The sequence below is a fragment of the Tamandua tetradactyla genome, chromosome 14 (genome assembly GCF_023851605.1).
Source record: "Tamandua tetradactyla isolate mTamTet1 chromosome 14, mTamTet1.pri, whole genome shotgun sequence".
Lineage (NCBI taxonomy): Eukaryota > Metazoa > Chordata > Mammalia > Pilosa > Myrmecophagidae > Tamandua > Tamandua tetradactyla.
Genome location: NC_135340.1, coordinates 7,417,087 through 7,438,201, shown reverse-complemented (window position 1 = coordinate 7,438,201; position 21,115 = coordinate 7,417,087). Strand labels below are relative to the sequence as shown.

The 21,115-nt window shown below is 38.9% G+C and overlaps 1 long non-coding RNA gene and 1 other non-coding gene across 2 annotated transcripts in view; one reads left to right on the top strand and one right to left on the bottom strand.

Annotated features, from left to right (window-relative positions):
- Positions 1-21,115, top strand: part of LOC143655587 (uncharacterized) — a 76,539-nt gene that overhangs the window by 34,221 nt on the left and 21,203 nt on the right. Inside the window, exon 2 of the long non-coding RNA XR_013162164.1 lies at positions 1,039-1,161. This is a non-coding gene — a long non-coding RNA (uncharacterized LOC143655587). The remainder of the gene's footprint in view (positions 1-1,038; positions 1,162-21,115) is intronic.
- On the bottom strand, positions 20,398-20,504 carry LOC143656586 (U6 spliceosomal RNA). Its single transcript, XR_013162504.1, has one exon. It is a non-coding gene; the product is annotated as a U6 spliceosomal RNA (small nuclear RNA).

Genomic DNA, 21,115 nt, shown 5'->3' with positions numbered 1-21,115 from the left:
CCTGGGGGACTTCAAACTGCCCTTGCAACTCAAGTTTCTAAGATTCCATAAACAACAGAGAAGAAACAGTAGGTCCAAATCCATTCTTTATTTGGGCTTAATTCAGAATGTCTCAATAAGTCTGGCCTTATAGGGCCAAAAAGTATCATTGAGGCAATTATTTGGAACCAGAATATGGGCTAGACTGATCAGTGAGTTTATAAATAGGCCCACTCAAATAGGCAACAAAATATCCAGGATGATACCATATTGATTTATTGTCAACTAAAGCAAACATTCAGGAAAGTCTTTTACTGGGTCATTCTATGGGAAATTTATAGCAAAAAGGGCTTACCCTAATAATCATTCATGCAAAAGACCTAGAGGTTTTATTTGACTGCATACTCAGTGTGAGTTCACTATGTGATATGCCAGCAATAAAGCGTAAGCTATTTTTTAAAATGCAGTAATAGATGTGTAGTACTCAAAATAATGGAGGTAATATCAGACTACATCTGACATATATGAAGTACCATATTTTAAGAGGAATATTGACGGTATAAGCAAGACGGTTTCTCAAATTCTATGAATACAATTGAAGGTACTGAACTTTTTTTTAGCTTGCAAAGGATATGCTTTATGAGGAACCTAATCAAATATTTTAATGGCACTTAATGTCATATAGAAGAATGATTGGACTTACAAAGTTGTAGTTCAGAGAATTAATTAGAACAAATCAAGGAAGTAAAAGGGGCGGGGGTGGGGGAGTTTGGCTCAGTCCCAGGTCTATCTTTCTGATAATTGGAAAGGACTGCCTTGTGTTCTAGTAAACTCCTTGTGGTTGATGACAATGGTGACCTATTCTCCATCATTCCCTGTAGGCCAAGCCCTGTGCTATGTAACTTTGCAGTGCTGTGGGCAGGTTGAGTTCTCTTGCCCTTTATCCAAGTGACATGCTGGGCCAGTGGGATGTTAGGTAATGTTACACAAGCAGAGGATCACACATATTTTTTGCAAATCTGATTAACTGAGGATTGTTTTCTCTTGCATAATTGCCAGGACGAGAACATGTCCAGACAAGACTATTGGAGGATGAGACACATACGTGGCAGAGTAAATTACCCTAGTCATACCAGCTGAGGTCTTCCTAAATCATATGAAGGCCAGCTGATCCTCAGACCTGTGAGTTGAATATAATTAAGACTACAAATGTCCAGGCAAGGCTGTATTAAATTGCTGACCCATAAATACATGCTTATGGTTTTAAATCACTGTAAATTGAGGTGGTTTTCTATGCACAATTATTGTGCCAAAGATAACTGATACAGTTCATATTGGTTGGTTCAGAAGGGGATGCATGGCCACCCATCAAGATTGTTATAGCAAAGGATACTTGAACTGAGTAATCAGTTAGACTAAATGCTTTTTAAGAAGGTTTCCTCTCCAGGAACTACAAAAGTGATGTTAATATAATAATGAACACTTAATGAGCAGTTACTATTTGCCAGGCATTGTTCTAACGGCTCTGTATTTATCAGTATATACCCTTATAAGGGATTCCCATTAAACTTCTGAGGAAACATGCACAAATCATACAACCAGTAAATGGTAGATTTGGCATTTAACCCAGACTCCTAGCTCCAGAAATAATCCCTCATCAGCACACCATGAGCTATTCCCAGTAGTTAAAAAAGCCCATAGGACAGTGGGCATTTATGTCTCTATATATTTACTGAGAGGGAAAATTAGTCTTTATCATTATTTTTTAAACTTCTTTTTTTTTAATTTTTTTTTATTAATCAAAAAAAAGAAAAGAAATTAACACAACATTTAGAACTCATTCCATTCTACACATGCACTCAGTAATTCTTAGTATCATCACATAGATGTATGATCATCATTTCTTAGTACATTTGCATCGATTTAGGAAAAGAACTAGCAAAACAGCAGAAAAAGATATAGAATATTAATATAGAGAAGAGAATTAAAATAATAGTACTAATAAAAATATATATATATATAAAAAGGAAAAAGAAAAAAACAAAAACAAAAGATACAAACAAACAAACAAAAAACCATATTTCAGGTGCAGCTTCATTCAGTGTTCCAACACAGTTACATTACACTTAGGTATTATTGTGCTGTCCATTTTTGAGTTTTTGTATCTAGTCCTGTTGCACAGTCTGTATCCCTTCAGCTCCAATTACCCATTATCTTACCCTGTTTCTAACTCCTGCTGGTCTCTGTTACCAATGATATGTTCCAAGCTGATTCTCGAATGTCTGTTCACATCAGTGGGACCATACAGTATTTGTCCTTTAGTTTTTGGCTAGACTCACTCAGCATAATGTTCTCTAGGTCCATCCATGTTATTACATGCTTCATAAGTTTAGTCTGTCTTAAAGCTGCATAATATTCCATCGTAGGTATACGCCACAGTTTGTTTAGCCACTCGTCTGTTGATGGACATTTTGGCTGTTTCCATCTCTTTGCAATTGTAGATAATGCTGCTATAAACACTGGTGTGCAAATGTCCATCTGTGTCTTTGCCCTTAAGTCCTTTGAGTAGATACCTAGCAGTGGTATTGCTGGGTCGTAATCCATTCTGCCGTTCTATGACTTTTGATTGGGAAATTCAGTCCATTAACTTTTAGTGTTATTACTGTTTGGATAATATTTTCCTCTACCATTTTGGCTTTTGTATTATATATATCATATCTGATTTTCCTTCTTTCTACACTTTACTCCATACCTCTCTCTTCTGTCTTTTCGTATCTGACTCTAGTGCTCCCTTTAGTATTTCTTGCAGAGCTGGTCTCTTGGTCACAAATTCTCTCAGTGACTTTTTGTCTATAAATGTTTTAATTTCTCCCTCATTTTTGAAGGACAATTTTGCTGGATATAGAAGTCTTGGTTGGCAGTTTTTCTCTTTTAGTAATTTAAATATATCATCCCACTGTCTTCTAGCTTCCATGGTTTCTGCTGAGAAATCTACACATAGTCTTATTGGGTTTCCCTTGTATGTGAGAGATTGTTTTTCTCTTGCTGCTTTCAAGATCCTCTCTTTCTCTTTGACCTCTGACATTCTAACTAGTAAGTGTCTTGGAGAACGCCTATTTGGGTCTATTCTCTTTGGGGTGCGCTGCACTTCTTGGATCTGCAAATTTAGGTCTTTCATAAGAGTTGGGAAATTTTCAGTGATAATTTCTTCCATTAGTTTTTCTCCTCCTTTTCCCTTCTCTTCTCCTTCTGGGACACCCACAACACGTATATTTGTGCGCTTCATATTGTCATTCAGTTCCCTGATCCCCTGCTCAAGTTTTTCCATTCTTTTCCCTATAGTTTCTGTTTCTTTTTGGAATTCAGATGTTCCATCCTCCAGTTCACTAATTGTAGCTTCTGTCTCTTTAGATCTACCATTGTAGGTATCCATTGTTTTTTCCATTTTTTCTTCTTTGTCCTTCACTCCCATAAGTTCTGTGATTTGTTTTTTCAGATTTTCTATTTCTTCTTTTTGTTCAGCCCATGTCTTCTTCATGTCCTCCCTCAATTTATTGATTTGGTTTTTGAAGAGTTTTTCCATTTCTGTTCGTATATTCAGCATTAGTTGTCTCAGCTCCTGTATCTCATTTGAACTATTGGTTTGTTCCTTTGACTGGGCCATATCTTCAATTTTCCAAGCGTCATCCATTATTTTCTGCTGGTGTCTGGGCATTTGATCAGATTTCCCTGGGTGTGGGACCCGGCTGGTTGAAAGGTTTTTCTGTGAAATCTCTGGGCTGTTTTTCTTTTCCTGTCCAGTAGGTGGCGCTCGTGGCGCTCATCTGTCTGCGGGTCCCACCAGTAAAAGATGCTGTGGCTCCTTTAACTTGCCAATCCGAATCTCACAGTCGGCCTGGGAAACTGCACGTGGAGCGGGGGTTGCCGGCTGCCACAGCTTGGGGGAGTGCCGGTCCAAATTACCCAGCTGGCCCGAGACGCCAAGCGTGGCGGGAGGGCCCCGCTATCCAACGTTCCCAGTCAGACCGGGGAGCCATGTGCGTGGAGGGGACCCCAATCGCCAGCCGCCCCGGCCGGGAAAACGCGCGCCCCTCGGGTATCTCACCACAGCGGATTCTCCCTGCCCGTTCAGCCGTTCCAGAATGGGGTACGCTGTCTTTTTGGTCTCTGTCGTGGCTCCGGGAGCTGTTTCGTATTGTTTCTGTTTCTTTAGTTGCTTTTCTGGAGGAGGAACTAAGACCCGCGCGTCTTACTAAGCCTCCATCTTCTCCGGAAGTCCTCCTAAACTTCTTTTATTATATAGTATAACATATATGTAAAGCAAAGCAATAAAAAAGCAATAGTTTTCAAAGGGCTCTTAAAAATGTGGTTACAGGACAGATCCCACAGTTTGTCAAGGGCTACCATACGATCCTCTCGTATTTTTCCTTCTAACTGCTCTAGAATATAGGAGGCTAGATGGCTTAAATACTTTTTTATCATCACAATCAACTTTTTCCCCCCTGTTTTTGTGAACAATAACATATAAACAAAAAAGCTATACATTTCAAAGCACAGCACCACAATTAGTTGTAGAATATATTTCAAACTTCAACCTGGGTTACAATTTCACAGTTTTAGATTTTTACTTCTAGCTGCTCTAAAATACTGGAGACTAAAAGAGATAACAATTTAATGATTCAGCATTCATAGTCATTTGTTAAGTCCTATCTTCTCTGTATAATTCCACCATCACCTTTGATCTTTCCATACCTTTCTTTGGGGTTGTTTGGGATATGGCAATTCTAAATTTTTGATATTGGAAGGGTCTGTCACTAATATGAGATAGGGAGATGGAGCTATCTGATGTTCTGGAGAGGCTGGGCTTGGTTTCAGGACTTATCTGGACCAGGGACCATCTGGAGGTTGTAGGTTTCTGGAAAGTTACTCCAGTGCCTGTAACCCTTGTGGAATCCTATATATTGTCTTAGGTGTTCTTTAGGATTGGCTGGAATGGTCTTGGTTGGGAGTCTGCAGGTTATGACAGGTAGCAAGGTCTACCTGAAGCTTGGCATAAGCGCAACCTCCAAAGTAGCCTCTCGACTCTATTTGAACTCTCTCTGCCACTGGTACTTTATTAATTATACCTCTTTTCCCCCTTTTGGTCAGGGTGGCATTATTGACCCCACAGTGCCAGGGCTGGATTCATCCCCAGGAGTCATCTCCCATGTCGCCAGGAAGACTTTCACCCCTGGATGTCCTGTCCCACATAGAGGGAGGGCAATCATTTCACTTGCAGGGTTGGGCTTAGAGAGACCGAGGCCACATCTGAGCAACAACAGAGGTCCTCCAGAAGTAACTCTTAGGCATGCCTATAAGTAGTCTAAGCTTCTATGCTACCTACATAAGCTGCACAAGAGTAAGCCTCATGATCAAGGGCATGGCCTATTGATTTGGGTATCCTTAAGGTTTGACACAGTATCAGCGGATTCCCTGATGGTTAATTTTAGTAGTTCCATAGTCTTTCACCCCTCCCTCAGGGACTTTGCCAATACTTTTTGATTATCTGCTTAATATACTTTAGGACATTTCCAGGCATTACAATAATCTATGCAGGATTAAAGGATCTCTTTCTTATTCTGTGCTTCTTGTGTTTCAGTTGTTCGAATGAGCTATACAGATAGGTTGAATTAGATTATGCACTACAGAAAATTTCAGTACCAGATCAAATAAACCTTTCTTCCATTGATCTCAAAAAGTATGTGTGGTACTAAAATATGAACACTGTCTTTCTTACCTCTATGTTCTGAATTACTTTAAACCCAACCTGTTTGGCTTCATTCTTATCTCCAAACATCAGGTTTTACATATAAAACAGCCTCTCAGAATCCAGAAATAATAATCACCACTCCAGACATAAAGGGTCCTGCTCTAAGAGCTCACACTCTAGGCCCCTGTTTTCTTATAGGCATTTTCTAAAGGTGACCATACCATTGTTTTTCTTTTGTTCTGTCTTATTTTGTCTCACCAAATGTCCCACATGTTCATTCACATCGTTGCATGCCTCACGACATTCCTTTTTGTAGCAGCACAACCTTCGTTCGTAAGTATACACCATCGTTCACCAATCTCCTTCTCCGTCAGTGCATCCTTCAGCTGCCTGCATTCATTGGGCGTCATATAGAGGGCTCAAAGTCCACAGTCCATCAACATTCTCAATTTTAGATAATTTCATTTTTCCCAAGAGACAGAAAACCAATAAACACAGCCTTGACAAATAGGAAATCTAAACCTCCTCTTAACTCTTGTCCCTCCCTCCATTATTTATCTCTGCTGTGGCTGTGGTAGTGCTGATGGTTTCCTTTTGAACATAGCTCATAGCATGCAATAGCAATTTTCTCCCTGTACCCTGGACTTAAACACTCTTTATACAAGAATCATATCTTTGGAGTAATTCTTACAAGAACTAGTTCATATTTCTAGTGCGAGTCAGTGAAAAACGTAGGTTTATACAACCCCTTTCAATCTGGTTCATCTTCAATATGGTTATATTACTTCTAGACCCACTGGAGAATTACCTTCGCTCCTATCAATTCCCTTACATTGGAGTTCAACCTCATTAGCTAACGGTTCACCCATTTCTAGCTTCTATGTATCTCTAAGTCCCCTATATTCTATATTATAAGCCTCTGATTATACCTTTATGCTGGTCATTAAAGTGGAATCATGCAGTATCTGTCCTTTTGTGTCAGCTAATTTCGCTCAGCATTATGTCCTTAAGGCTCATCCATCTTGTCACGTGCTTCAGGACATCATTTTCTCTTACCTCTGCATAATATTCCACCATATGTATATACCACATTTTGTTGATGCACTCGTCTGTTGTTGGGCATTTGGTTTGTTTCCATCTTTTGGCGATTGTGAATAATGCTGCTATGAACATCAGTGTACAAGTGTCTATTGGTGTCATTGCTTTCTGCTCTTCTGGGTATAAACCAAGTGGTACTATTGCTGGGTCATAGGGCAACTTGATATTTAGTTTCCTAAGGGACTGCCAAGCTATCTTCCATGGTGGCTGCACCATGTACATTCCTACCAGCAGTGCTTAAGTGTCCCAGTTTCTCCACATTCTCTCCAAATAGTTTCCTGTTTAATAGCAGTCGTTCTTATAGGTGTGAGGTGGTATCTCATTGCAGTCTTGATCTGCATTTCCCTTATAGCCAGTGAAAATTAGCATCTCTTCATGTACTTTTGAGCCATCTGTAATTGCTCTTCAGAAAAATGCCTATTTCTATCTTTAGCCCATTTTATGATTGGATTATTTGTTCTTTTGTTGTTGAGTTGTATGATTTCTTTGTATGTACAGGAAATCAAACCTTTGTCTGATATGTGATATGACAAAGTCATTCAAGATGCAGAAGCATTTGATTTTGAGGTGTTCTCATTCATCAATTTTTTTCTTTTGCTGCTTGTGCTTTGGGTGTAAAGTTAAGGAAGCTATCTCCTATTACTAGGTCTTGAAGATGTTTCTCTACATTTTCTTCTAGAAGCTTTATGGTGCTAGTTCTTATATTTAGGTGTTTGATCCACTTTGAGTTAATTTTTGTGTAGGGTATAAGATAAGGGTCCTCTTTCATTTTCTTATCTATTGATATCCAGGTCTTCCATGCCCAATTATTGAAAAGACTATTTTGTTTCAGTCAGAGGATTTGGCGGCTTTGTCAAAAATCAGTTGCGCATAGATTTGGTGGTCTATTTCTGCACTCTCAATTTGATTCCATTGGTCAATGCTTCTGTCTTTGTGCCAGTACCATGCTGTTTTTTACCACTGTGGCTTTATAATAGGTTTTAAAATCAGGGAGTTTTAATCCTCCCATTTAGTTCTTTTTTAGGATGCTTTTAGTTATTTGGCATCTGTTTCCCTTCCAGATGAATTTGGTAATTAGCTTTTCCAACTCTTCAAAGTAATCATAATTTTTTAAATGCAGTTTTTTGGATTTAGGAAATCTTCCATCCAAAACATGAGTTCTATTTGATAAAATTCAAAAGGGTGTGTGGGGGGAGGTGCAAGGGTAATTCAGTGGTAGAATTCTCACCTACCATGCGGGAGACCCAGGTTTGATTCCCAGCCCATGCACTTCCCCCAAACAAACACACAAATAAACCAACAAAAACAAACATGTAAATATGGGGAACATGGCTTAACGTTTCATCTTGGATGCTATAATTAACAATGCTGCTTTATCGATAATAGAATCCATATTTTGATACATTTTCTGTAGCAGAAGATACATTTTGACTAGGATTCAACTTGAACTGTTGAAAAATGTCTTTTGTAAATCTAATGGACTTATGTAATATGAATTTAGCAGATGAGGCTTCTTTGTAAAATTGTTTTAAAAATTATATTCTCTTCTACATTGTTTTCTCAAAATCATGTGTTTTTAAATTATGGAGCTTGGCAGCATGGTGGTAGGATTGGAGCTTGTGGCTAATCTCTTTTGAAAGATTATTATATATTTTTTGCATTTAAAAAATTTTTATTAATTAAAAAAATTACATGAAAGAAACGCATTCTTAATATGTGCTCATTGAATGGTTATTTTGAAAAGAAAACATCACCATTGTTAAAAAAACTAGCTTAATGCAAGTGATTTCCATCTCTGTCACACATTTCAAAAAATGATCTTATATACTGTTTTTCAGTAAGTAAAACTATTTGGCCTAAGGTCTATATGTAATGTAGGTATTATAAAATGTAATTATTTACTGTGATGATCTATCAGTCCATTTAATCTTTTTGGCAATATCACACTGGCAGTTTGAATTGGGGTACCCTGGACTATTTAGTAATTTTCTGTAGACTTATTGCTCACAGTTCCCCTTTCACACCTGTGGGTGAATTTTACTCTAAAGCTGAACTTAGAGAAAAGCAAAAAATTCATAAATAGTATATACTACTTAAATGATAACCTATATGTACCTATACGAGGGATGGCAAACGTCGCTACCATCTCATTCTGTGCCCATAGAAGGAGTACTGATTGAGAACTCTTTTCCCTTGAGCTCACACTTAGACTTGTGATCCTTCTTCATCAAGTAGCTGCCACCAATTGAATGGTAGACAAGTTCACACCTTTTTATCATCCTGGAGTTACACTGAACTTAGAAATGCCCAGATGATTGATCAGAGTTTTAATGTAATAAAATAACATCTGCTGAGTAAACCCCAAGATCAGGCCTGAGGCTCAGTGTTACATCTGCCTTATCTTATAATTCTCCTAGCAGCCCTATGAAATAAGTACCGTCATTATTCCCATTTTACTGATGAGTAATCTGAGGCTTAAAGGGGTTAAGTGTACTTGGCCAAAGTCATAAAATTAGTAAATTTGCGGCACCTATATTTAGACTCAGGTCTGTTTAACTTTGCAACCCTGGGTCTTGACCACTATCTGGTATTACCTCTTTTCATTTAAGTCTTTGGTTGTACATCCACACTCCAGGCTGCCTCCACTCTGCTGATGGCACTTTGCGTAGCAGCTGGTTTATTCCCTGGAAATGGGGTGGAGGGCCTATTGCTTTATTTTGTGAATGAAAGAAATGAGCCTGTATTAATCTATACAGAAGATATCTATAAATATGAGATTTATAAAAGTGTTTCATGCAACTGTGGGAACTTAAGAGTCCAAAATCTGTAGGGTAGGCTGTGAGCTGACAGCTCCAATGAAGGCCCTCAATGAACTTCCCAGGAGAGGCAGGCAGGCTGGCTGAAGTGGAAAGAAAGGTCTATCTTCTGAATTCTCCTTAAATGCCTCCAGGTGATTAGATTAACTGTCACTCATTGCAAAAGATACTCCCCTTAGCCGGCTGCAGATGTAATCAGCCATGGATACAACCATCAGTTCATGATTTAAGTCCATGAAATGTCCTCACAGCAACAGATAGGGCAGTGCTTGCATGACCAGGCAACTGGGCGTCAGCACTTGGCCAAGTTGACACACAAACCTAACGATCACAGAGCCAAAAATACATTATGATAATAATATCTTATAACACAGCATAGAGAATTTGGAAAATCTTATTGATTTTGAAATTACATAAGAAGTTGTTTAAATATATTAGAAAACACTCCCCCCCTTTTTTTTTTATTAGGCAAATGTAATCTTTACTTGGTTTGGAAAGTGATGCTTCATTAGTTATTCAATGAGAGTAGCTTAGTCAGAATTAAACACTACTTTAAAAAAAATTTTATTAATGATACCAATCAACATACAATATGAACATTCTTTTTTTATCACATAGTTTATATTCATCAGCATGATCATTTCTTAGAATATTTGCATCAATTCAGAAAAAGAAATAAAAAGAAAACAGAAAAAAATTCATACATACCATGCCCCTTATCCCACCTTTTCATTGATCACTATCATTTCAATCTACTAAATTTATTTTAGCATTTGTTACTCCTATTATTTATTTATTTTTAATCCATATGTTTTACTATCTGCCCATAAGGGAGATAAAAGAAGCTTCAAACACAAGGTTTTCACAATCACACAGTCACATTGTGAAAGCTATATCATTAAACAATCATCTTCAAGAAACATGGCTATTGGAATACAACTCTGCATTTTCAGGCAGTTCCCTCCAGCCTCTCTGTTACACCTTAACTAAAAAGGTGATGTCTATTTAATGCATAAGAATAACCTCCAGGATAACCTCTTGACTCTGTTTGGAATTTCTGAGCCATTGACATTTGATTTTTTCTAATTTCTTTCTTCCCCCTTTCGGTCGAGAAGTTTTCACAATCCCTTGGTGAGTTCCAGCTCGTTCTAGGATTTCTGTCCCACATTGCCAGGAAGGTCCACACCCCTGGGAGTCATGTCCCACTTAGAGAGAAGGAGGGCAGTGAGTTTGCTTATCATGTTGGCTGAGAGAGAGAGAGGCTACATCTGAGCAACAAAAGAGATTCTCTGGGGGTGACTCTTAGGCCTAATTTTAAGTAGGCTTAGCCTATCCTTTGTGGGGTTAAGTTTCATATGAAGAAACCCCAAGACTGGGGGCTCAGCCTATTGCTTTGGTTGTTCCCACTGCTTGTGAGAATATCAAGAATTCTCCACTTGAGGAAAATGAATTTTCCCCTTTTCTCACCATCCCCCCAAGGGGATTTTGCAAATATTTTTTTATTCACTGTTCAAATCTGTTCTAGTTTGCTAGCTGCTGGAATGCAATATACCAGAAACAGAATGGTTTTTAAAAAGGGGAATTTAATGAGTTGCTAGTTTACAATTCTAAGGCCGAGAAAATGTCCCAATTAAAACAAGTCTATAGAAATGTCCAATTTAAGGCATCCAGGGAAAGATACCTTGGTTCAAGAAGGCCGATGAAGTTCAGGGTTTCTCTCTCAAGTGAAAGGGCACATCGTGAATACAGTCAGAGTTTCTCTCTCATCTGGAAGGGTACATGCCAAACACAACATCAGATGCTAGCTTCTTCTCCTGGCTTCCTGTTTCATGGAGCTCCCTCGGAGGCAATTTCGTTCTTCATCTCCACAGGTTGCTGGCTGATGGACTCTGCTTCTCATGGCTATGTCATTCTGCTCTGCTCTCTCTGAATCTCTCTCATTCTCCAAAATGTTTCCTCTTTTATAGGACTTCAGAAATTAATCAAGACCTACCCAAATGGGTGGAGACACATCTCCCTTAATTCAGTTTAACAACCACTTTTGATCATTCAAGATCACATCAAGATCACATCAAGATATGACTCCCTAAGTCACATCTCCAGAGACATGACCTAATTACAGTTTCAAACATGCAATACTGAATAGGGATTAGGACAAACAGCTACCTTTACAAAATTGGATTAGGATTAAAACATGGCTTTTCTAGGGAACATACATCATTTCAAACCAACAGAAAATCCTTCTGGGATTTATCGAAGCATCGGTCTGGACAAACCTACAAAATTTCATGTCATGGAACTCAAGGTTCCATGTACTTATGGTGTTCAATTAAGCTGTCCACATAAATTATATTAGGAAATGCACTAGTCAAAATATAAATTTTGTACCAAATAAATATTTTTTGCTTTAGTCTCACACATAAGTTAAAGTTTTAAAATATGAATTACCATCTATTTTCAACATCCTGCATTATTGACATTCTTTTGTTCTTCCTCATGCAAAACATTTTTAAAATTTGTACATTTAGTCAATATCATTATACACTCTAGGCATTCCTAGATTATACCATCTCAGTCTTTATCATATATCTTTCCTTCTGATTTCATTTGTACCCCCAGGCCTCCTCCCTCTATCATTCTCACATTCAGCTTCATTCAGTGTTCTAACATTATTGTATTACAGTTAGGTAGTATTGTGCTATCCATTTCTGAATTTTACAATCATTCCTGTTGCACAATCTTTATCCCTTTAGTTCCAGTTATCTAATATCTACCCTATTTCTATCTCCTGATGACCTCTGTTCATAACTGAAATTATCCAAGTTCATTCATTAATGTTAGTTTAAATCAGTGAGACCATACAGTATTTGTCCTTTTGTTTCTGGCTAATCTCAGTCAGCATAATGTCCTTAAGGTCCATCCATGTTGTTACACACTTCATAACTTTATTCTGCTTACAGCTGCATAATATTCCATTGTATGCATATGCCACAGCTGGTTTAGCCACTCGTCTGTTGATGGACATTTGGGCTATTTCCATCTCTTTGCAATTGTAAATAATGCTGCTATAAATATTGGTGTGCAAATGTCCATTTGTGTCTTTGCCTTCATGTACTCTGAGTAGATACCTAGCAATGGTATTGCTGGACCATATGGCAAGTCTATACTTAGCTTCCTGAGGAACCTCCAAACTCTCTTCCACAGCGGCTGTACCATTTAACATTCCCACCAACAGATAAGTGTACCTCTTTCTCCACATCCTCTCTCGCATTTGTTATTTTCTGTTTTATTGATAATGGCCTTTCTGGTGGGTGTGAGATGATATCTCATTGTGGTTTTGATTTTCATTTCCCTAATAGCCAAAGAAGTTGAGCATCTTTTCATGTGTCTTTTGGCCATTTTAAACACTACCTTTTAACATTGTTTAGAAATGAGGCCAAAACCTTAAATTGTGCCCTAAGGTGTTATTATAGAACTGACAGTGTGTGGAGTCTAGAAAACATTAATCCATAAAGAAAAATAGATGTTAATGCTCTGTTTAGCATTTAGATATCACAATTAAAAATTCTACAAGATAGTTAATTAAATATTTTATACTTCTAGGAAGGGCCTTGATCCTCAGTATGGCATACTAATTCTTAAATTCCTTTTATATAATGCAAAATTCCTTTAAGGAATTAAAAAGTGCATTTATATTTCAGTTGAGGACATTATATTTTTACCAATTTATTAATGAAAGAAATGTGTAGAATTAGTGTGTTAACTTTGAATTTTGGGGAAAATCAGACTTCTGAAACTTAAAATATCCATGCAGATTATTCTAATTCCCCACATAATGGGGCCCCCTTTGTAAGACCAATTATTATTCTAACTATAATATTACTGAGTTGTTACATTACGTGTCCTTATTTTCACTTATTAATAATCTTATTTGGCCTTTTTCCTTTTCCATTTTGTAAGTTTTAAGTTTCTCAGGCTAGCCTTTATTTTTCTCTTTGTTCTAATTAATGAAATTTTGGTACTAGCATTTAAACTATAGAGACTTCTAACTGCTAATGAAAATCTCAGCAAAGTAAGGATAAATTATTCCCTCTTTCTCTCTAGCTCTAGAGACACAGGTACAATTTTATTTTTCTCATAAAACTATCCTTGTAAATGTTATTTCTAACAAAGGAGTCTTATAAAAAACCTGGCTTTTGTGTATTGTTGGTATGTCCTGGAAAAATAACCTGTAACTTAAAAAATTCTGTTTTTGTCTGACCTAATAATCTGTGTTCTGAAAATGTTTATTTCAACATTTCTGCTTGCTGAAAGGTAAAAATACTTGAAAGTTTTCCTTGTTCAGTTAGAAGGCAATTACTGGTACTTTCATATGCAGAGAGGGGAATAAACAACCTGTTGGATTTCTTATTAAACAAAAAATTCAAGTCTCACGTATTTCATTTAGCACTGTTTGTTTCTTAAATTTATGATTACATTTAACTGAAAGAAAAGGATCGAAGAGCTGTTATGAAATTATTGTAGTTATGCCATGCCTGCAGAGCAGAGAGAAAAGGAGATGTTTGCCATTTATCTGGTGTCCAAATTCCAGATTTTTCTCATTTGAAGAAATGAGGCTACTACACAGTGAAACGTGTCAGCGCAGATCAGCTCAGGCTGTGTGATAAATTTGTGGGACTGAGGCATGGGCTGGTAAGTCAGGGCCCTGATTCATGAGGCAGGTGAGCTCTGAGTGACTTCATTGCTTACCCCATGGGCTTTGCATCTGCCACAGCCTTGAGAGGAGTTGAGCAATCAGAGGATGATTTTCTTTTGAACTTAGGACCTCCCTTTCCTATCTTTTCTCCAATACCAGCTCTCCCCCCTTTATAATTTTAAGTGGTTTTGTATTATCTGACTTTGGCCCATAGAAGTGGGAAATCTTTTGATTTTTCCCTTCTTCTCATGAAATGCTCCCTTTCATTCTGACTTGTATTTCCCCTCTCCACTTTTCTCTAAGCCACAGGGGAAGCAGAATTTAAAGCATAAAATCAGTCTTTCTCTAGACCATTGAGGACAAACTCCACTTTCCATCATGGCAGCTATTGATAACCAAGTCCCTTTTCATTTTATTTTGCCCCTTTCCCTCTCTGGAAAGATCCAGGGAAGAAAATAAGTGGTTAGTTTCTTAAGATTTTCAGTTAATAAGTGTGGGTAGGTTAAACTTCTACTGCATATAAACCTGGTGAGAGTAACTCCCTAAGTTGGGCTTTCTAAATGATGGAAGTTTTAAAGCACACTTCATTATGCTTGTGCTTCATTATGGTATAAGTTGTTCTAGAAATGCTAAGCAATTTTCAATATGCATACATCTCAGTCTTGGTTCACTTATGGTAAAATTGTATTATTGGATGATAGGTTGAGGTCAGAAAGAAAGAACATCACAGACCATTAAATTGTGTCTCTCTAACCGACTTAGGTTGTCATTTTAAAATTTTCTTGTGATGAATACTATCTGTTGGAACCACACGCTGTTTGTAGAAGACCTTGTTGTATCAGTAGTCCATTACTGGGCCATTTGGAATGAGCAGTTTTAAGAACTTAAATCACAACAGTTATGTGGTGTTTTCAGCCACTTTAACATCACATGTTGATTGGCCCACACTCAGTCCTATTTACAGTACATCACTTGGTTATGAATATGCAGCTTCAAAATCACCCATGTCAGTTATAAACACAGCCTATGTGAAACCCAGTATGTAAAATTCAACTTTATGTATTGGCACAAATATTCACTTTGCAAAAATGTTTACCATAGGATAGCTTTACATATTGTGTTCATAATTCATTTTAAATTATTAAAATAGAAGATTTGTTTGGGATGCACAAAATGAACTTTTTGTAGTACTGTTCCGATCCAGCTTTTGGAGAGAGTGGGTCAAGGCAGCCCTAAGACTAAAGAACAAGACTAAAGAACAGAGTTAGGCATGGATTTTATTGGGACTTACAAACAGGAGAAAAATTTTCTCGATGGTAGCTGGTTGGGAAATGGGAGTCAGCGTTCTGCAAAGAGTGGGGAGTGTAAGGGACAGTTTACAGGGGTTTAAGACAAGGGTGTGATAATAGAGTTTCAGCAGGGTCTTGTGGCACAGGTGTTCTGGAGGTTTGTTATCAACAGGGATCAAGGCAGTGGAGGATTTTTGTTTTTGTTTTCGTTTTTAGTATACTCTGTGGGGGGGGGATCACATTTTATTGTTTTTCCATGTGGATATCCCATATCCCATTATCACAGCACCATTTATTGAATTTTTTTTTTTTTTTGAGTGCATGGGCCAGGAATCAAATCCAGGTCTCCTACATGGCATGTAAGACTTCTACCGCTGAACTACCCATGCACCCTGGGAGGCGAGTTTTAATGCTATCTGTATAATCTTCCCCCTCCCCCTCCTGAGGAGGTTTGATGACCTTTAACTTCTGTCTTAGTCATAGGTGGGTATGTGTAGTAACTTATTCTTATTATGGAGTGAAGGGGAGTCCCAAGCCATGGGTCCCACAATCTACCCCCATGCAACAGATTATGTTGACCATAGGACAGTCATTGCATCCATAGGACAGACATTGCAGCCATATTCCACAACAGTATAAGAGACACCAGAGCACTAGGAATACCCCACAGAGAGATAACAACCCCACAAAGAGATGCCACCATAGTCAAGAAAGGCAATTAGAAGATTCTTTTCAAGATTTTTCAATGCATTGAATTCTTCCAGGCCAGCAGGATATTCCATACAGTTCAATTTGCAATGAACACAGTTTAAGGAAGGCCAGTGGCACCTGGAAATGGCAAGTCCGTGTAAACCCAGCATTGTAAGAAGGCATTTCATAGGACACTATGGGCAAAAAGCAAAATGTTTATGGGGGACAGTAAGGGGTAACTCCTGCTGATCTAACAATATACATACTAAAGTTCCACTGGTGGACAGCAAGGTACTAGGTAGAGGAGCATTATGGGAAAGTTTAAAATATCAGATATTTTCTCCTTGCAAATTTGAGAGTCCTCTACCATGACATCAATCATTAGTTTAGACATAAGAAGGGTCCATATAATTATACTTAAGATTCCCATGGGAACAGGAAGCCCAGGTTGGTGAAAAAAATTTTCCCAGGCATTTTCTGTATAAGTGATGGTCAGATTACAATATTTTAGGTGACTCCTATTCCCCTTGGGTTTAAGATTCCCAACCAGCATGACTGCATAGGCCAGCACCAAGACCAAAGGGCCTCCTTTTCCCCGTTCTCTGTGGTCTGAGGTATAGGCAACAACAAATTATTATTTCCCCTTTTGGGCTGCAAAGCAGCAGGCGCTTTGATTTGTATTCTTAGGGCCTGCATGAGTCCTAATGTTAGTATTTCAGTGGGGACAGGTGCAGCAGCGTGTGGCATTGCATTCAAATGAGTTAAGGCCTGATGGAGTCTTTTAGTCCACTACCGTAAGGACCTCTTATCATCTTTTACCTGTTCCTTTAACAAACCATTCGTTTTTTCAATAAGGCCTGCACCTGTGGGATTGTAGGGCAGATGGAATGTCCACATGACGTCCTGATCCAGGGCCCAGGATTTGGTATCTTCCCAGTGAAAGGGGTCCCCTCCACACTGTTTGTGTAGGCACTCCATGTAGAGTACTCACTTTCTCCACACGTTGGGCAGTGGCCCACTGGTTAGCTTCCCCACCAGGGAAGCCAATAGCAGTCCTGTAGCCATGCCCACAGCAGTGAAAGCATACTTCATTCCCTCTGAGAGCAGAAGGGGATCAATGAAATCCACTTACACTGGGTCATCTGGACTTGTGACTGGCTGATAATATCCCATCTGGTATGGTAACCTATGTGGTTGATACAGAGAGTATGAAAGGCACTCTCTAGTGGTGTCCGCTAGCTTCTGGCACATGATTGGGAACTGGAACTGCTGGGCCAGACACCACAGGGTTTGATAACCTCAGGGTCCACTTTTCTGATGAAGCTATTCTGCTGCTTCCCTGGTTTCAGCTGTGCTGCTCTGAACCTGTGCAAATGCATCTGTTTCCACATTCCTGGGTAACGTGTTGGGAGTGTGGGCAGGGATATGACAGACAGTTACCTTACATCATTGATAGGCATCCCAGATGTCTTTCCACAGTTCCTGTCCCCAGAGGGGATGACCTATTACTGTCCAGTGTTCCTGCTTCCAGGTCATAAGGCCTTTGCAAACTGCCCAGCTGTCAGGACAGTTAGTGCATTTCCTGGTTCATGCACTATTACTGTCCGTACTGCTCTTAACTCAGCCCAATGACTGTTTTGCATAGCATCAGTCTCCCATCATGTAGTGTTAGGACTGGATTGTACTGCTATAGTACCCATGTGGGAGCTACCAGCTAGCAGATCTATCAGTGTACCAAGCAAACTTGGGAATGATACCTGTGTCTTCTATAGTGGGCATTTCAGAAGCTATTTCAGGTGCTGTTGAATCTTCTATATAGGACATTGGTCTGAGAATCTCGTGCATTTTTATACTTAGAGGGCCGGTATTGAAAATACTCTGCTATAGCAGGTAGGCCTTCCATTTGGTCAGTGTGGTAGTTGGGCAGTGCTAGAGTATGGCTTGGAAGCCATGTCAGTTATCCATCCCTGAATAGGCATGGCCATTTTCAAGGTGGCTGGGCCTCTTTGTGTCAGTCCCTGTACTTGTAGTAAGGTATTATATGTGGCACACAATTGCTCTTTCAGGGGAGCTGTAAGTCAGTTCTGCCCATTTCCATAACTGTGACCAAAAGCCAAGGGACAGTGGTTTAGAATGTTGCCTTTGCCACAGACCTGAAGCCGACATCACCAGCTACATCCATTTTACAGGACAGGTCTGGATCCATGCCCCAGTGCTTGTGCTGTGCTATTCCTCCTTTTGCTTTTACAAAAGCATCCTGCTGGAGGTCCTCCAATTTCTGAGTATGATCTTTTCTAATTGACATACAAAGGTTTTAACGTTTGGGCTAAGCGAAGAACAAAAAGTTTCCAATACCCCATCAACCCCAAGAAGCCCATTGGTTGTTTTGCCATATGTGACATATGAAAACATTGTATCTTATCAATTACTGCAGACTGAATGAGTTTTGTCTTATTTACCCACACAACACCTAAGAATTTGGCAAGGCAAACCAAGGCATTGCTGTTTGTCGTGACTAATTACCCATCCCTAGCTCTCAAGGTGAGGTAACAATGAGCCTGAGGCTTCTTTTTGTTCTGAAAAAGAGTTACAGGTTAACATGACATCATCAATATAATGAAACAGAGTTAAAACTTGTGGGACCTTTTCACTTAGCCAAAACCTTTGCCACGAGGCTGTGTGAGATGGCTGGGCTATGTAAATAGCCTTGTGGGAGAACACTGAATGTCCTTTATTCTCCTTCCTAAGTGAAGGTGTAGACAGGTTGACTGGATTTATTTAGGTGGATACTAAAGAAAGCATTAGTTAAATCTAAAACAAAGTGATAATGACATAACTGAGTGCTAATTTCTTGTTGTAAAGAGACAAACTTTGGAACTGCTGCATACAAGGGTGATGTTACTTTATCCTCTGCTTCCCAAACCTTTTCTTTTTCCTTCTCTTCATCATGAGATGAAGAATCTATGGGATCCAAAATTTTTTGGGTCCTACCCCAGATTATTCAGTATTTTTGGGAATCAAGTCCAAGGCAACTATGGCCTCTGATGTGGGCATCTCTGGATGCCAGAATCTCTAACCGGCCATCCTCTCAGTGCAGGTGATCAGTCAGAGAATCCTTCCTTTCAGCCTGGGCAAGGTGCATAACTTCTCTTAGTTCTAATTCCTCCTCTAAACAGTGCACAGTAAGTAGCTTTTGCCACTTGTTATGTCTCAGTAGGCATCCACAAGGCTCCTAAGAGGGGCCATACTATGGCTGCCACTATTTGGTGGTCTCCTTTCTTCTTACACAAATTTAGTTGTCCTGCTACCTGTTGTAAAACAGCAACCCTGCTGGAGTTTTCAGGGCATCCTCATACTCTCATGGCAGTCCCTATTTGTCTAGGAGGGCAGCCATCCCTCCCAACATGGATGATAGAGGCCAATTTGGGATTTCCTCCCTCAGATTCTCATGCCCTCTATGACTGGTGGCTCTTTGGTCTCCTGACTGACTTGCCAAGTGTTTCAACCCACCTTTTGGAGGGCTTGGGCCAGGGAAGCCCTATGACTAAAGAGCATGGTAGGCAGAGGGTTAGGCTTGTATTTCATTGGGACTTACAATTAGGAGAAAATTCTTCCTGATGGCGATTGGTCAGGAAATAGAAGTCAGCATTCTACAAAGGGATGGTTTATAAGGGTTTAGGACAAGGGTGTAATAACAGAGTTTCAGCAGGGTCTTGGGACACAGGGATTCTGGAGGTTTGTTATCAACAGTGATCAAGGGAGGGGAGTTTTAATGGTTTGTTTATGATACCCCTCCCCCCAGAGGAGGTCTGATGACTTTCAACTTCTGTCCTGATCATTGTAGGCTGTAGGTGTAGTAACTTATTCTAATTATGGGGCAGGGGACCTGGGCCCTGGGTCTTCACAAATATTTTTATATTTAAATGGTAAAAGATGGATAATTACTTATATGGTAGAAATATTGATATGATAAGAAAGAAAAGATAATTGCCCTTATTAATTGCAATGCAAGTATAGTTTACTCCCTGATGTCTCTGAAATTTTTCCTTTTGGAACATGATTTTTTTTTTTTTTTTGATAAAAAATATGGCACGTTTCACGAATTTGTGTGTCATCTTTGTGCAGAGGCCATGCTAATCTTCTCTGTATCATTCTAATTTTAGTATGTGTGCTGTCAAAGCGAGCATGGAACATGATTATTTTGAATTAGAATTTGGATTATCTATACATGTGTTATATGCAATTTTAGTATGTCTTTCTTGGGAATTTCTTTCCACTCTCTATTCCTATTGTTTGCAGTTATAGTTGTAATGAACTAAATAAGAATGACAACAATAAAATAAAAAAATCAAGACAAACAAGCAAACAAAAACTCCAAACATAAAATAGGGGACCCTTTTGGAAATGTTAGCTATTCAATCATGGCAAGAGGAGATTCAGAGAACAACTCAGAGTTGTTCTTTCTATGATACTCTGTGAATATGAGTGGTCCCGATTAGGAACTTTTACTTCTAAGTCAGGGTTATGGCTTGCTTTGTTAAAAGGAAGGAAGCAAGAGAGGGAGAAAAAGAGAGGACCCAGACAAGATATCAAAGAACAGTTCTTGTCCCTTTGCCAGGAGCCTGGACCCCAGAGTTTCTGAGCCTTGGCCACTATCACTGCTCTTGGGGTAGTGGTAGCAGGCACGGCCTTGCACATTAGAGATGTTCAATACTAATAAAAAATTAATAAAATGCTATATTCCCCAAAGCCATCTTCTCTTTTTAATAGCTTAGTACTTTTACAATAATTTCCTAAA